Raw genomic sequence first — 18,250 nt, forward strand, 5'->3', positions numbered from 1 at the left:
AGAAGCAGCTTTATATTGTAGGACTTGTAATGACACTTTAGAGAATGAGGGGCTCACACACTCATTTTGCAATGGGCCCTACAAATTATGTGGCAGATCCTGGCTCCAGGGCCAAGGGAAGCTGGGGCACTGCCCTTATTTAGCATTAGGAAAGGCCTGTCTTTTAAAGTTTTAAGATCCGAATGGAGTGTTTTACCTCATGTGACACTCCAGGGTTCCAAATGCATTTTCTCCTTGGAATTTACTGGGATACACACTGTGCCGTGGGAGCTTTGACATCTGAGTACATACCCTCCTCCTGTTCTCCTTCCTACCACCGAAACTCTCCTGTGATCCCGCTACCTCGTTTTGTCTTCATTGGAAAGAAGTGAGACTGCCTTTGCAGTTGAGAAATTCTGATGAAGTTGACAAGCTTCAACTAGAGCTCCCCGCAGACAAGGACGACTCTAGCACATTTTGCAGACCTCCAGCCTTTGACCTGAGTCCAGCTAGAGCCTGACTGCATTCCCTGATCCTGTGATGTGCATTCAGTCACAGGACAGGCTGCAGCCATACAGGCCTGGCTTGTCCCCAGCCGCTGATGCACAGGACTGTTCAGACCCTGCCAGGAGAATGCCATCAAACCAGGCCCCGCCAAGGCTGAGACTGTTGCTGGCCTGTAATACGATGCCTGGTGGTGCCTGTCCTTTTAGAGGGAAGCTCCCTTGTGGGAGCAGGCTGGCTCACATCCTCTGTGATGGAGGAGTTGAGGAGCCACAGAACTCAGCCTTAGCGGCACTCTACTCAGGAATAACCAAGCAAATAAAATCATATCGATCCGCGCCATCTCTTCCTTCCTCCCCCTTGCTCAGCCTGCCCCTAAAACAACCTTTCTTTTTAGCAAACCTTAAAGCAGCAAAGGCCTGGCTCTGCCATTCTTTTGCCAATGATGGTGTCGCCGGGGCAGGTTCCCTCTCATGGGCTCAGATCACTCTCAGCTCCCGCCTGCGGGTGTGGCTTTCAGTGGTGAGTCTCCCCACTGTTCTGGGGCACAGCTCCCACAGACCCAGCTTGGAGGGTCCATGGCGGCAGGAGAACCCAGCTCCCTGCCTCATTGCCCTCCACTCTGGCCATGGGGCTGAGACCCCTAATCCAGCCTTTTGGCCAAGAGTGTCCAACTCAGAATCATCTTGTTATTTTAAATCACATATATTTCTTATAGCATTTCCGCTTCCCACAGTTCAGGAAATCAGCCCACCCCAATCTACTTCAACTCTTTTTGCCTCACGGTGTACATGCATAGAAGGGCTACTGGTGCTGGACTCCATAAAACCAAAGGAAGGATGCTCCCCCCCCTGGTCTGAGCCTGCTCTGACTCACCCTGCCTACCCGCCCTCCACCACCTTCTCTCTCCTGGTTAGCCTCTGGCCTCCCACCCATCATTCCAGCCCTTGCTGGAGCTTGCCCCTTCTCTATTCTCCTGGCTGAACCCTACCTCACGCTGGTGGCCCTGCTCAGGAACCACTTCCTCCAAGGACTCAAAAATTCTAGCCCTCATTACTCCCCCAGTTTCAAAACTCTCAAGACTAAGAATTTTATCACAGAATTTAGCACTTGAGACACACTGTCTTCTTTCAAACATTATGCTAGGCTCTCCATCTTTGAAGACATGGATTCGCATGGTGTTTCTTGCCCCACCCCTCACAAAACAGTTCCAGGCAGGTTGTGAGTACAGAGCAACAGCACAGACAAGGAGCACTGCCAGTTCCCAATGGGGAGAAGCCCTCATTGACCTAAAACTAAAACGCACAGAGCTCTGGCCGTGACTGGCTTCAGGCAGATACGCCTTTGGCTCATCCTTGAAGTCACTTTACACACAGCAAGATGAGAAACCTTGAGCCCCCAGAGCAGCGCCTGGCCCGTCACAGGCTGGGTGCACTGTCATCAAGGGAAAGTTTGTGACTGCCCAGGCTCCTCGGGGTAGCCAGGCTAGGCACCTGGTGTCTGCTCCACTGCCCGCAGGAATCCTACATGCACATTCAGGGAGAAAACACAAGACAGCGTGTGACAGTCAGCTGAGGACTGCCTGCCAGTAGCGAATCGCCTGTGACCTCTGGCTCCGTGCCCTAAGGTTTTCCTTGGCATTCTCACGGCTCATCATCCTGAATGGGGAAAGGAAAATAATAAACAAAGCAATTAACATAGCTTCTAGTTAGAAATTCTGATATTAGACATTATTCTGATGTTATATTTATGTAGGGATAACCAACTAAAAGTTCACCAGCTTTCTTTTCATTAACTTTAGATTTAAAAGGATATTCCAAGGAAGAAGGACCTTAGACATCATCTAGTGCAAGCCCATCTCTTAATAGAAGGGGAGATGGAGAGCCACAGAGAAGTTTTTAGCACAGCCGTGGCTAGAGCCCAGGTGTGCAGGGTTCAAGGCTGCACGGCTCTCTCCTGGAGTCCTAACTGGGGTGACCTATTAAGCTAGCCTTGTTGGTGATGTAGCAGGCATCTGGTCAGGTGGGCTGTTGCGTATGCCCAGGATCTCACTAATGGAGGAGGCTTTCTGTACGAAGGTGCCATTGATTGCCTAGCCAACAGCCACTCTCCACTTCCTTGCACAGAGAGCCCCTGTACAGGTAGATCACCCTATACTATGTGACAGGTCCTTCAAGGGAGCTTGGTCAGTCTCCAGTACTAAGGTATGACTACTGATCAGTGGTCTAAGCCAGTCTGAGGGGTCTTATTACCAGGGCTGTGAAATGGATTTAGTCTTGGGCATGTGGTACATTTCAAGCCAGTGAGGCCTGAGGGGGTCTACTTAACAAAGGACACCAGAGAGGACTTTCCCTTTCTCCAGACTCCGTCATTGTGGGTGATGACTGTGGCAGCTGCCTTAGAGCAATCAGAAGGTCCAGCCTGAAGCCAGGCTAAGGATGGCAGTGAGAAAAGACAGGTCCTTGACAAAGCCACAGAGCTTCTGAATTAGCCAGTCCTGGAAACACCCCTCCTTAGGTCTCCTTGTTAGAAGACATGCATGTCCTTCTGTGGTTTTGCTTATTCTAGTCGTGGTCCCTATTCCCCATCACCAGACACAGTCTGTCAGTTATGCTCTATTACATAGCCTTTGGAAAGGCCTTTAGGCCTTTTTACAGTAACACCTGAATAATATTTTACACATTTGCCCTGAGAGGCCTCATCCAGGGAACAGCCCCAGCTTGGCTAATGACAGCTAACAAGGTCACAGCTTGAGCTGGGACAGCCACAAGTATGTGTCTCAGTTGCTATAATTTGGTTCCCATAAAAATCCCTTTTGCTCATCATCCCCAAGTCTTGTATTCCTTGGTGAGATGCAAATTAAACACCACATGCAGCTGTCATTCAGAAGCTCACTTTATTTGCTTTAAACACAAGAGATAAATAGAAATTGGTTTGTTCAGATAAAGACTGGGTTTAGGAGGAGGGTTTTCAGGAACCAAACATGCTTCCTGACTAAGATCATGGTGCTGCCATCTCTCTGGGTCCCCCCAGCCTCCCTTTTACCTCGTTCAAGATCATAACCATCTAGAACGTTGGCACTGAAACAGCCAGGTTTATGGAAATAACAGAGGAGCCGTCTGAGAAGTAGTGTTGGAACGCTCACTTGCTGTGTGATCTCAGACTCACCATGCTGTAACCTTCTCTGGGGAGGCAGGCTTCCACGTTCCTTCCTAATCAAACATTTTATAATCCTATGAAATGACCAGATGCATAACGCAAGTTAAGAATACAGGTAGACTGGAGGAATTTCTACTTGTTTAGGCTACCGTGTTGGAAGAAATTTTGCAGTTACCAAAAATTAAAGAATAATGTTAACCTGTATTTATTGAGCACTGGCTATATGCTGGGCCTTGTGCTAATTACATGTCTGTTTTTATTCATTCCGCCTAACAACCCCATAATAGTTGTCGCTGTTATTACCCCCTTAATACCAAAGAGGCAACTGAGGCTCAGAGACATTGTATAACTTGCCCACAGTCACACAGCTAACAGCAGAAGTAAAATGTCCATTTGGGTCTGATTATAAAGCCTACACACATCCTGCTTCGTGTGGCAAAATTATCTAAATGCACCTAAGGTCTGAAAGGCTGATAATGTACCCCACTTCCTGGGAAGTGACTCCTCAGAGAGCATAGGTTAACATTAGGAACCCAGGACCTGGGTTCCAACCTCTCTTCTACACTAACTAGGAGTACAGTCTTGAGTAGGCAATTTAACCCATCTGTTTTGCCTTCTGTAAAGTGGACGTGATAATACCCAACTTCCCTGGATTATAGGTTATAATGAGGCTCAGAGGAGAGACTTGAAAAGAAATGCTTTGAAAATTTTTAAAGAACCATGTAAATACAAGTATCTATTACTATTACAAGTAGTCAAGTAAGGACAAATGACAAAAGAAAAATAGATGAATTGGGCTACATCAAAGTTAAAGATGTTTTTGCTGCAAGCAATGTCATCAAGAAAAGAAAAGACAACCCTCAGATAGGGAGAAGGTACTTGCAAATTGTATATCAGGTAAGGGACTTTTATCCAGAATCTATAAAGAACTATTACAACTCAATAATAAAAATTTTTTGAAGGACAAAAGATTTATGCAGGCATTCTCCAAAGAAGAAATACACATGGCCAGTAAGCACATGAAAAGATCTTCAACATCATTAGTCATTAGGGAAATGAAAATCAGAGCCACAACAAGCTCCCATTTCACAACCTCCACTATGGATAGAATTGAAGAGATAGACAATAAAAAGTGTTGACGGGCATGTTGAGAAACTGGACCCCTCACACACTCCTGACGGGAATGCAAAATGATGCAACTGCTTGGGAAAACAGTCTGGCAGTTCCTCAGAACATTAAACATAGAGTTACCATGGGACCCAGCAATTCCACTCCTAGGTATATTACCCAAGATAAATGAAAATGTATGTCCACACAGATCTTGTATATGAATGTTCATAGCTTTATTCATAATAACCAAAGTGGAAACAATCCCACTGTTCAACACATGATGAATGGATAAATAAGAGGCAGTATACCTGTACAATGGAATGTTGTTGAAACCACAATATTGTACTAATACATGCTACAACATGCATAATCCTTAAAAACACTATGCTAAGTGAAAGAGGTCACAAAAGACCACATATTCTATGCTTCCATTTTTATGAAATGCCTAGAATAGGCAAATTTATAGCAATAGAAAGTAGATTTGTGGTTGCTCAGGGCTGGAGCAAGGGGGCTTAGGGTGGGGGAAATTGTAATTGACTCTTAATTGGTACAGGATTTCTTCAAAGGGGACAAAAGTATTCTAAAGTTAGAGTGTGGTGATGGTTGCACAATCCTGTGGATGTGCTAAGACACGTGGAATTATGCACTCCAAATGGGTGAATTGTGTGGTATAAATTATAGCTCAATTAAGTGGGTTTTTTTTTTAAGTAGTCACGGAGCTCAGGTAACTTTTTATTGCTCATGGGTTGTAGGGTTTCCACAAGGGTAGCAATGTTGAGTGCACTGTGTAAAGGTCTCCTTGAACTACAAATCTACATAAGTCAACTTAAGAACTGTGTAAGTAAGTACATGGGTGACAGGATCTCTAATGGGCTATTGTGGTTAAACACTCAAATTGCTTGAATGTATAAGAGGTGCTCTCCATAGTAGAACCTCATTCTTTCAGGACTCTCCTACTGAAGCATGGAACTCAATAGGCTGCTGTAGGTCTTGCATGTCCCCACAACATGATTTCATCTCAAGAAGTGGTCCCTGGGGACAGGGTGAGAAAGAAGCATTGAATTATAAAAGCCCAGAATCTCTCAGCATTCCTTGTTAGACTAGGTGGCCTAAGAGCAATTGCATGGGGAAGTTCCCTGCCCATATCTAGCAGCTGCAGGATCAGGGAAAAACACGCTGAGCAAGTTAGAAGAGCTGCATTGGTGGTCAGGTCAAATGAAGCCCTGCTGAGGCGGGTTGTCTGGGTGGCTGGTTCAGTCTTGGCAGCTGGAGCATGAACACCCACAGCTGGCAGCACCCTCCCCACCTAACAGCCAGCTAGCTCAGCCCCACGGAGACCAGCACTCTTCCATGCCACCCATTCCATCTCCCCACCCTCCTACCCACGTGGCCTTCACCTAACCCCTGTTGCAGCCCTTTCCACCAGGGGAGTAGTTGAGCTGCTGAGTCTCTCCAGCTTTCTGGTAGCTGGGACCATACCCTCCAAAGTGGTTGCCAATTTGTCAAGAGAAGGATGTTGAATTCCCTGCTTTGAGGTGTTCTCAGTACCAACAAGGGCAGCTGAACTCAGTGTCCCTGGTGGTACCACCCATCTGACTAAAGGAAACAAGTTTGTGCCGCAAGAAGGCAGCTGCCACCTGGCACAGTGCCCACGGACAGGGTGGAAACGCACCTGCAGGCTGGTCTTGCTCAGCTGTGCAGTGCGGAGGCGGGCCAGCCACCTCAGCACAGGTGTTTCTGAGAAGAGCATTATTCTTTCTTTCCTCTATTTGTGAAATTCCTTTTTCCTTGTTTGGGCCACATGTGGGTCTTTATCCAACTGAAAGTATAACTCTGTGCCAAATACGGCCCAGAGCTCCAAGCCATAGGTTTTTTTCATCTTGGTCTACCTAGAAGAGCACCTTCATCACCCATCCTAAAAAGAAAACCTGATAAACTCAAAAGCAAGACTGACCCCAGAGTAAAAGAATTTCTTTTCCTTAGCAAATGTCATTAGTCAGGTAGTTAGGCTGTAAACTCAGGAATCCTAATTTCAAGAATGTTTTGGTGCTGTTCAAGCAGATTCCCTAAACCATAGCACCCACCTAAGCTAGGGGAGCTGAGCATCTGACAGCTGCTTAAGAATTGAATGCTTACTGTTATCTATGACACTTAGTGTCAAAAAAGATGGAAATTCAGGAAATGACAAGGTTCAGGAATCCCATGAAATGACATCTGTGTTCTCTGGTGTCTAAAATTTCCGATCAAACCTCATGTCCCAAAACTTTCCATAAGACTGGAACTTGGGCAGGCTCCTCATTCCCTATAAGACTGCATGCATGGCACAGGCGGCTGTTTGGGAGGATCTCTGGGTTCTTTGGTTTGTAACCAAAAGAATTCCTTACGTTACTACAGCATCAGTAGTGAAATATGAGGTGTAATTTATGTCCAAGTTTATTGACCTTCTGTATTACTGAATTTCTCTCCTGCTAAATGTGGCAGGTTCTGTTGACTTTTATCCTTCCCTAAGGCCAACAGAAGGCTTAGGAGACCTTTGGGATATGCACAGTGCTGTATAAGTCTTCTTTATGGCCTTAATCCCTTCCTCTGGCCATTCTCTATTCCCATCCCTTCCTAGTCCACAGCAAATGAGTACTGCTGCCTGCCCCTCCCTTCTCACCTTTACCAGGTTGCCCTACCTGAGCCCTAAGATTCCCCCTTCAGGCTAAAGCCACCATCCAACTTGAAGTTTTCACAAATGCAACCTGCATCCCCCATGTTTATTTTTGGACCTAAATGTAATATTATCCTTCTTAATTGTCATCTTATATTGAAAAGTAGTCCATTCAGTTCCCAGACCCAATTCCAATGTGTGGTGGGGGGAAGTGTGTTTTCCCATGCATGACACCAAGCAATTTGCACACCAGCAGGGTGTTGGAGAATTCAACTCAATTCTGACACTATCTCCCAGGAGATAGCATCAGATTCCCCAGGTTAAGGGCTCCTTCCCACAAGACTGCCCTCCACCCACCCGACTCCAGATGCCAGGTACAAGCCTGTGCATCAGACCTACTGGCTACAGACTGGAGGTTCCAACAACCTCTCCTTAGCTTCTATTAATTTGCTAGAGCAGCTCACAGAACTCAGGGAAACACTTCACATTTACCAGTTTAATAAAGGATATTGTAAAGGATACAAGCTAACAGCCAGATGAAGAGATGCCTAGGGCAAGCTCCCAAATGAAGGAGCTTCTACCCTCATGGAGCTTGGGGCCTGGCTTGGTGGCCTGTGGAATTGTTCTGATTCCCCAAGAGTGGAAGTTCTCTGCAGCAGAGGAGCAGGATCCAAGAGACAGAATTCTCTTCTTACAGGTTTTTGTGAGGGTGTCATTGCATAGTCATCAGCAATTACCTGATTCGAACTACAGTTCTTCTGCCCTCTGCCCTCCTGGGGTTGGGGTTGAGAGTCCCCACCCTCTGATCTGATGGTTATTCTCCCTGGTAACCAGCCTCTACCCTTGGTGCAGCCCAAGTCTCTCCATTAAAGTAACAAGATACCCATTTGACCTTTATAGTTCTGAAGTGTTTTCAGGAACTGTGGGTAAAGATCAAATATATCTAAGAAATATTCTGGTCATCTGAATGATCAAATATGTATTTCTTATAAATCATTACATCACAAGTAGTCTTCTAAATAGTCCATTCAGTTCCCAGACCCAATTCCAATGTGTGTGGGGGGGAGTGTGTTTTCCCATGCATGACACCAAGCAATTTGCACACCAGCAGGGTGTTGGAGACTTAGAAAGTAAGGAAAATAAAAACATACATGAGGTTGGTCACCTGATGCCATACATATACTCAGAGGCAAAATAACAGTCCCAAATGTTTATATTATTAAGAAAGCATAAAAATAGCTGAAATAAACCTTTAAGTGAAAAGATTGTAAAAGTATTATAAAATAAATCTGAAAAATATAGGAAGCAAATGCATAAAATACTAGAATTATTACATATATCAAGAACTGTTTATTTTCAAATAGAGTAAAACACAAACTTAGCAACTGTAATGAAGAAAAAGGAAGACAAAGAAAAGGTTAGGATAAGTATTATCTAAATACAGTGTTTTCTATTTCAAGAGAGCATTACATAAATTTTGTGAAATAAACAAAGGTACAAATTAATAGAATTTTTGTAAAAAATATGAAATATAAGAACGCAATAGGCAAAATTAAAAATAAGCAAGGCATAAATGGTAAACCAAGGAATTGCCATTCTAAAAGGCTGTTGAGCTAGATGGTTTACTGGTGGTAAATTATCAACTTTCAAGGAACAGATAATTATCATAATATTTAAACTTTTCTAAAATACTATGAAAAGATAAAACCCTGTCCAGTTTATTCTTTGAAGCTGAAACCACCATGATGTAAAATCTACCAAAAATTGCCCCCCAAAATACAAAAAAATAGGTAAACATAAATACATATCAAGTTGAACCTGTATTGAGCCTTCCAAAATGCTAAAAAAACATACTAGCAAGCTAACTTCAACAATATATTAATAGAGTCTTCTTCACAATCACATTGACTTGAAAGGAGTAGTATTTCTTCTGTTGATAAAAGGTGAAAAATTGGAAAATAGAGAAAAATTCAAAAAATATTGAATCCTCGTAATTCCACCATCCAAAAATATCTACAGTTAACATTTGAGTATATATCTTTCCAGGGTTTTTTTCTTTGTTTATGTCTGTGTGGTGATGATCATGCTGCCTGTAGGCCCAAGACTGTCAGGGAAAGGCCACTTACGTATATCCTGGGAGGTTAGACTAGGTCCTCAACTTGTCTGGCAAAGCACACAGAAATACCGCTGAGGCAGAGGACTAGAACAGGTGCACATACACCAGCACAGATAACCCTAGAGCTTCTAACAGGGTGCTCACAGCTCAGGCCTTTTATGCTTCGGTCTCACATAACTAGTCGAGAAGACTTACACCATCTGTGTGCTTAATAATCCCATGTAAGAGCCTGTTGATAGACATTGGGACCCTCTGATTCTTAAGTAAAACCCAGAGTCAGCAAAATGCCATCCTCTCCCGGGAAAAAAAAAAAAAGCACAGTCAACGCACAGGTGCTCCTGATCAGGCTATCTGCCCTCAGATGACAGGCACACCAATGTTCAGCCCATTTCCTCACAGAAACACTGTGATAATTCCTCATGAGACTAAATTTTCTGCTACTATGATTGTAATGACAACGTGGTGCTGAAAAGTATTCCCTCATGAAGGTATATCATTATTTACTTAACCAATTCCCTATTGTTGGCCGTATGCGTTGTTTACAAATCCTTTCCTATTGCAAATAACATAAGAGCATGTGTCCTTGTGGATAAATGCTTTTAAACATCCCTGATTATTTTCATAGGGTAAATTTCTGGAAGTAGAATCTCAGCTCTGCCTCTGATTAGCGACCTTACTGATCTCACCTATAAAGAGGCAGAATAAATGTAAGGAGGCAACAAAGTTGTAAAATAACCAAAAAAAAAAAAATCCCAGGGTTCTGGGGTCTTGAGAGGAGGTATTATCCATTGTCCTGAGTCACTCTTTTTGTTAGAATATGACTATTTCCTTCCCCTTGGATAGTGGGTGCTCTATTCTGACTTATTTATAGAGAGTTTTTTTATTTTTTCTAGATGAATGAAAAATGTGCCATTTTTGCATTATCAACAAGTAGTATTTTAGTTTACTTTCAGTTTTCATAGCTGATTTCATCCACTTTTTATGATTTCTGACAGTTACACTTTTTTCCTCAGAGAAGCCAGGAGCAGCTGACTCCCGTGTGCCAGGGAGTCACACATGCACTCATGCACTCACACACACACACACACACCCCACAGCACATAGCAGAATGTGCTATCATTGTGATGTACCTGGCACAAAGTGGATTCTTAGCAAATGCCACGCTGGTGTCATCCCTTACCACATGCCATTTACTCTGAACATATCTTTTAAAGTACAGTTGACCCTTGAACACATGGGGATTAGTGGCACCCACCCCTATGCAGTGAAAACTCCATGTATAACTTTCAATTCCCAAAAATCTTAATTACTAATAGCCTACTGTTGACTGGAAGCGTTACCAATAACATAAAGTCAAATAACATATATTTTGTATGTTATACATATTCTATATTGTATTCTTACAATAAAGTAAGCTAGAAAAAAGAAAATGTTTTTTCACATTCTCACAAATCTCCAAAATTTTTTTCAAAATATTTATTGAAAAAGATCACCATTTGAGTGGGTTATGCATTCAAGCCCATGTTGTTCAAGGGTCAGCTATACTCACCTACTCATCCTTTACATTTTACAACCTCATTTCATTTGAGTCATTTTTCTCACAAGGCTACATGCATCCTTAGTAACATGATCTTTCTAGCTTTGGTACCCATGCTTTTAAAATCTGGGCTTAATTTCCATAGTAAGTGGTTTTTAAATAAATTAATTAGTGCCTAATTTGACTGAGTGACAAAATGGGCAGGGATTGTAGCAAACAACCTGTGTGATAGGTTCATTCATCAGCTTTTGATACAATTAGCCAGAGATGGACGTTGGGAATATTGAGAGAGTGGTGGAAGTCTTAAAATACTAAAAAGTTCCAGATACAATAGAAAATCACTCATCATATCAAGAACCTGAAAAAATCTCAACTTGAATGAGAAAAGACAATCAACAGGTGCCTTTACTGAGGTGACATAAATATTAGAATTACCTTATAAGGACTTTAAAGGAACAATTATAAAGTGCTTCAACAAGCAATTAAGGAATACAGTTGAAATAAATGAAAATACAGAGAAGCTCAACAACAAAAAAATGAAAGATACAAAGAAGAACCAAATGGAAATTTTAGAACTGAAAAATGCAGCTGAAGTTTAAAAATTTGATGAGTGAGCTCAACAGTAGAGTGAAGAGAACAGAGGAAAGAATCTGTGACCCTGAAGACAGAACAACGGGAATTGCCAATATGAACAACAGAAAAAAATAGGTTAAAGAAAAAGGGACAGAGGGTCAGAGACCTGTAGGACTATAAAAAAAAAGATTTAATTTCTGTCATCAGTGTCCCAGTAGGGGAGGAGGAGTATAGAACTGAAAAGTTATTCAAAGCATCCAAAGAAATTATGCCTAAAAATTTTCCGTATTTTTAGGAGTGACTATATTAAATCAGATACGGTAGATGTCAGGGCAAAGAAAATTACCAGGGACACGGTGGAACACCACGTAATAGTAAAAGAGTCAAGTCAGCAAAAAAGACACCACATTCCCATTTCCACAAAGCAGAGATATGCTGACATGGGGGAGCAGTGTTAGACCAGATGGGACTCTCCAATTTGACACTTTCCCCACTGGGGAGCCAATGTGTATGCACTAAACAACATAGCTGGAAAATATGTGAACCAAAATAAAATAGTTCAGCAGTTTCTTTAAAATTTTAACATGCTCTTATCATACAACCCAGCTGTCGCACTCCTTGGCATTTGTCCCAGAGAAATGAACATATATGTGCACACAAAAACGTTATGCACAAATATTCACAGCAGACTTACTTGTAATAGCCAGAACTGAGAACAACCAGTGTCCCTCAGTGGATGAAGTTAAACAATAGGTGAATGGTTAAACATCCATGCCATGGCATCAATAAAAAAATAACATGCTATTAATATACTCAACAACTTGGATGGATCTGAAGGCATTATGTTGATTGAAAAAAAAAAGTCCATCTCAAAAAGATATATACTATGATATCTAAATTATATCTCAGTAAATTTCATTTTTAAAAGAATGCATACTACATTATTTCATTTATATGAAATTCATAAAATGACAACATTTAGAGATTGAAAACAGACCAGTAGTTGCCAGGGGTTAGGGACAGTGAAGGGCTGAGTGGGGGTGTAACTAAAGGAGTAGCAGAAGGGAGAGCCTTGTGGTAAGGTGGCAGTTCTGTATCTTCATTATGGTGGTGGTTATGTAAATCTACAATGATTTACAAATCTACAAAATGATACAGTGACATAGAATACATGCATGCACATTATACCATTGTCAGTTTTCTGGTTTTGATATACTATAGTTACATAGAATGTAGCCTCAAGAGGACCGAGGTGAGGGATACATGGGACATCTCTACTATTTTTGCAGCTTGCTGTGAATCAGTAACTATTTCAGAATTTTTAAAAATCCTTTAAATTAGTGGGCTCATGTGTGTATTTGGTTGTCCTCTTTTTTCCCTGCTAATTGAAACCACAGAGAACGGTAAAATTCCTGCTCGTGTTCTTTTGTGTCTCTCTCTTCTAAATAGAACCATCTGAGGCACTGAGTGTGCATAACAATAGGACATAGATCAGGGGTCTCAAACTGGTGCTCCACAGGCCTCATCTGACCAACAGATGTGGGGTTTTTTGTTTGTTTGTTTGTTTGCTAAAATACAAGGAAACTTTTCATTGTTAAAACTTTTCAAATTAGTTGCCAGCATTTTAAAATCAGAGTGTTTGATGTAAACATCAGAATTTGGGGCTTCCTGTGAAAAATCAAAGGTTTTGGTAACACCAGGTTCCCATTTCCACAAAGCAGAGATATGCTGACATGGGGGAGCAGTGTTAGACCAGATGGGACTCTCCAATTTGACACTTTCCCCACTGGGGAGCCAAGAATCCACTGTCACTTATCATCATGTGTTAGGCATTTGTTTTTCTTAAACCTGGATACTTCACTCTGTGCTGCTTGCCTAGCCCCTGTAGGTTTTCAATTTTTAACCTGTAAGGTAGATGGTAACTTTCTAAAGGTATCAGTTTTATGAAACCCTAGGCAGCCCCAAGGCAACAGAAAAAAAAAACGTATGTACATATATATATATATGAACATCTCATGGGCTACTTCACAGTATAACAAAATACATTGACTTACAGCCTATAACAAGAATCCTTTTTCTTTTATTCATTCAGTCAGTATTTGTTAAGAATCTATTTATGCCAGACTCTCTACTAGCTCTGGGGATACAAGGATAGAGTAGGTCATTCCTATCCTTAATATGGTAAAGGCTACCATAGAGAAATAGCCAATGTGCCAAAGTTGCTCAGGGGAGGAAATATTAATTATGACTGGGGAAACTGGGAAAAAACCTTACAGAACAGGGTAACATTGCAACTTTGGACTGGAGAGAGAATAGGAGGCAAACAGAAAAATAAAGGAAGATAGGACTTTTTGGCACAGAAAATAGCATGTGCAAAGATGCCCAGCTATCAACATGGATTATCAGAATGATGATAAATTTATTATGGCAGAGGTTTAGGGACAGACCTATTGTATTGAGGTCAAGTTGGAGATCTGATTGAGGCCAGACGATGAAGAGCTTCAGAAGCCATGTTTAACAGAAGAATTGTTCCTGGTCATAGTGCAAAGCAAACAAACAAACCAAAATTTTCAGGACAGGACCAGCAGTCCTATTATCAGTTTCCATTTTTGGAAGACAGTTCCAGCAACAGAGAACTTTCTTGTGTCAGCTTTACCATTTTCACTTTGCATAACATTGTTACAGCTTTAGATCAATTAATATCAATAAAAATGCCATCAATAAAAGAATACTGTTTCCAGGGCACTGATTATGGTTTGGAAATCCAGCATTGTTGGAAATCAAGCATTTGGAAATCAATACACAGTGTGAGAAGGTGCTGTAGCCTCTTCTGAAATAGTGTCATTCAGCCAATACCAACGGAGTGCCCACAGGATGCGAGGCACCAGGGCGGGCATCTCAGCTGTCCACACAGTGTCATGCAGGCAAAGAGCCTGCCTCCAAGTTGCATGTTAGCTGAAAACTTGTGGACATCTTTGGCTATTTTACCCAGGCCTCACAGTACACTTGGAGGGCACCCCTGACTGTGATATCCAGGATTTGTCATTTAGGTTCCGGATCTCTTCTTTTACTGTTGGTATTCAGACTTAGCCCAGGCCAGCTTCTGAAAGGAGTATGTCACTGCACCCAAACGGAGGGACACCACTAACAGATCATCTAGAATAAAGCTGGGACTCTCGCAAAGGTTTATTTGGTCTTCACCACTCATAAAACCAACAAAGCATTTCATGAAATCAAAATACAAAAAGTAAATAAACCATCCGAGAGCGAGCTGTGCTTAAATTATAGCGATGGGATTTAGAGTGCAGTTAAAGACATACTCTCCGAAAGGAAGAAATGTTAAAATTGGAAGAGCACAAGAGGTGCAGAAATCCCCTTAAATATGTTTTTATTGGAAAAGAGAGATTTTAACCTTCTTGATTTTAACCTTAATCCTTTTGGTTAAACTCTTTAACCCAATGATGGATTTTTTTCTATTGATTTTTTGCATTCAGTAATCACATGTGAATGCCCATATGTCCCAGACACTGCTGTTAGATAACACAAAGACTTTTATTTCATGATCTCAGTAATTTTTCATGTCCACAGACTCAATGTCACCATGTTCCTGTAATAGCATAGGATACAAGAACTCCTAAAAGTTGTCCAAGGCTGTTGTGTCATCGTGTCAACCAATCCATGTCAACCAATCATTTCAAACAAAAGTTAATTTTCTATTGAGTTTTTTCTTTTAATATCTTTGGTATGGAAACATGACAACTGATTGGCATGAAAAGTTTTTTTGGTTTGCAATTTTAAACATATAAAGGCTATAGTCTTTCCAGAGGGTCTTTCTGATAGGTCTTTTTCTGTCTTCTTGATTCTGTGACTCAAAGAGCCTCCTGGCTTCACTGAGCCCATTCTTTGTTAGCCCTGTTCTGCCGTGGTGACCAGCCCCAGCTTCCTTGTCTTTATTCTGACTCCCTCCCCACGGCAGCTGCTCTGTGCACTCACGGCAGGAATATTCTTCACGCTGAGACCAGAACAACCAGTTGTCCCTCACAGACCTGATCAAAGCCCAGTTGCTAGAGCAGCCTTCAGTGGAGGGTAGGGGCGGTTATCTTGATCCCACAGTGGGAGCCACCAGAGGCCTTCCAGGCTCTCATCATGTGGATTGTTTCTGGAGACACATTCTCTACTTGTACCATTGAAACACCAATATAGTCAATCCTGACCCCAGAGGTAATCGTAAGCCTCACAGCACTTACTAAAGAAGGAAAACCTTAAATTCTTGGCACTCTCAATTGTTTTAAAGACAAATAATAGTTATGCCAGTAAAGCTGTCATTTTAAGTAAATCTCCTAACTTACGGAAGGAAAGCATGGAAGTATAAGGCTTTTCTGCCAGTCTAATTCAGATCAGAGATTCTGTCTCCTTGGGCCATGGGGCGTCTCATGACTATAGGACAGCAATCATTAAAGGAAGGCAGCCTGGTAACTGTTTAATGGATTTTTGCCCAGAAATTCAAGTGCTGCTTTTCAAAAGACAGTCGGTCGCTTTGTGATAGAAGCCTCAGGGGACTCCACACACTGCTGCTTCTGTGCACACACAACAAACACCCAGGTACACTCAGCTCCAGCCTCACGTGCTCTTTGTTGTTTAAACTAAAACAGGTAGAATGTACTGCCCTGTGATCAAAGCCTCTGACCATCATATAAAACCAATCAAAGTGCTCCTCATTCATTTAGATTTCCCAGCCATCAGCAAATGTCATTCCAGAGGGATGATGTATCCCCGCCCCCTCCACCGTGTGTTGTTGTGTAAAGACTACAGCACTCAACTTCATAGACAGAAAGAGGTGGCAATCAAGACTAATTTTTTTTTTTTTGGTGGAGGAGGATGGTAACTGTTTGTTTTGGGGAGTTCTTTCCCGCAGGCTTTTGGAGGCCTGCTCACAAATGATTACTGTGGATCCCAGATGCTCCTGTGTGCTCAGAATCTAATAGTCTAGTTTTTTCATGACTCAGTTGATAGTAGCCATCCTAACTCAGCCAACAGGAAAGATGGATTTTAGTTCATGAGGGATGAAAGAAATATTACAACCTTTGACCACTAACCTTCCCTTCCTGTTTCTGTCTGAATATCCAGGATTCCTCACTCAACCCCAGTCACAAGTGACAGGCTGGAAAAGAAATCACTGCAGCTCAGGCATAAACGTGCAGATGTGGTCTGATGTTGAAGAATTTTGTCAGACAGTAGGTACAGACCGTGACGTTGGTGGAAGAAAGGAAAACCACTAGGGGAGATTATTTCAAACTCTGTTTTCCCTAACCCTGCAGTTCACAAAGGTGCTTTTCTTTTCAGATATATCCTGCAGGATAGTTTCTTGTGTTGTCATTCTTCTAGGAGGAGCAAGGCTCCAGTGAATACTAACCTCCTTTCTGCCCCCACACTGAGGATTTATGAGTATCTGTCCTTGGGCAAAGCATTTGTCAAAGATTTAAGGTGTGGGTGAAAAGGGTCCTTTACCTTGTCCAGGCCGCTTTGCACTTGGCACCGTAAAGCCTGACAAGCTCCCCCGGCTTCTGGCCCCTGGCCTTCACTAATGTTCAGGCCTAGTGAAACAGTGGTCACAGGTGGAAGGGGCAAGCAGACGTTTGCTGACTCAGCATCAAAAACATGATTGCTGTATTTTCTGGGTTTAGAAGTTGAGCTCAAAAGAACAGATTCAGGCATGTTTCAATGCAATTAATAAAGACTTCAAAGATGTTGACTGCTTTGTGAGTACCAAAACTTTCTTTTTGGCTCCCACACTCTTGAGTGGATGTTCTACTTGAATTTTTGTGGTTAGTTACCATTTAGAAAGTGTCCATGTTTCCTGTTGTCTCTAAGTATACAGTGACTTCCTGGAAAATTTCAGCATGGATATGAACACCAAGCATAAATGTGAACTGCCTTTGTTAGAAGCCACTGCAAGGGGTTTGAATTTTGAAGTCTGGAATATATAAAAATGTGTCAGTAATGGATGTTCAGTTTTTTAATAAAGGTCTTAAAGGAAAGTTGCTGTTTATACAGCAAGCCAGCTCCCATAAAGACTACAGCACTCAATTCTGTGGACAGGAAGAGGTGGGAAGCAAGACTAACTTTGACCACCCCTCAGTTTCCAGAACCTTCCAGCAGGCCATGAATGCACAGAACAGAATGTTGTGCCCTTCCTCACAGCCCCTTTCCTAAAATAAAGCAAACAGACATCTTCATTCTTTACAAAATATTTCAAGCATTCTGGATTTCCTTGCCTTTTTGTAGATGATTGGATTTGGGGATGCATTTGAAAAGCCGTTCCCAGAAACAGCAGCAAAACAGAAACAGTCGTTCTGAAATTACACCACACCCTTCTCAGGTGCCATACAAATAACTAGTGCCCGACAACAGGGGCTCTGACTTCCATTCCAGTTGTATTTACATGGGTAACTGTTTGCAGCCCTCAGGATGCCTTTGACCCTGAGGCGCGCTCTGCAGATCCAGGTGGTGGCTGACATGCGGCGCCTAGTGCCTCCTCTCCTTTGCTGGAGCGGCAGCTCGCCGGGTGGCGGGTCGCTGTGCGCGCTCACTTGGCTTTCCTCTCCTCTCCTCCCGGGCC

General features: G+C 42.4%; 1 protein-coding gene across 4 annotated transcripts in view; it reads left to right on the forward strand.

Moving 5' to 3' along the window:
• AFF3 (ALF transcription elongation factor 3) overlaps positions 1 to 18,250 on the forward strand; it is a 519,828-nt gene that overhangs the window by 444,239 nt on the left and 57,339 nt on the right. The gene's annotated exons all lie outside the window — the stretch shown is intronic.

The sequence above is a fragment of the Manis javanica genome, chromosome 1 (assembly GCF_040802235.1).
Source record: "Manis javanica isolate MJ-LG chromosome 1, MJ_LKY, whole genome shotgun sequence".
Classification (NCBI taxonomy): domain Eukaryota; kingdom Metazoa; phylum Chordata; class Mammalia; order Pholidota; family Manidae; genus Manis; species Manis javanica.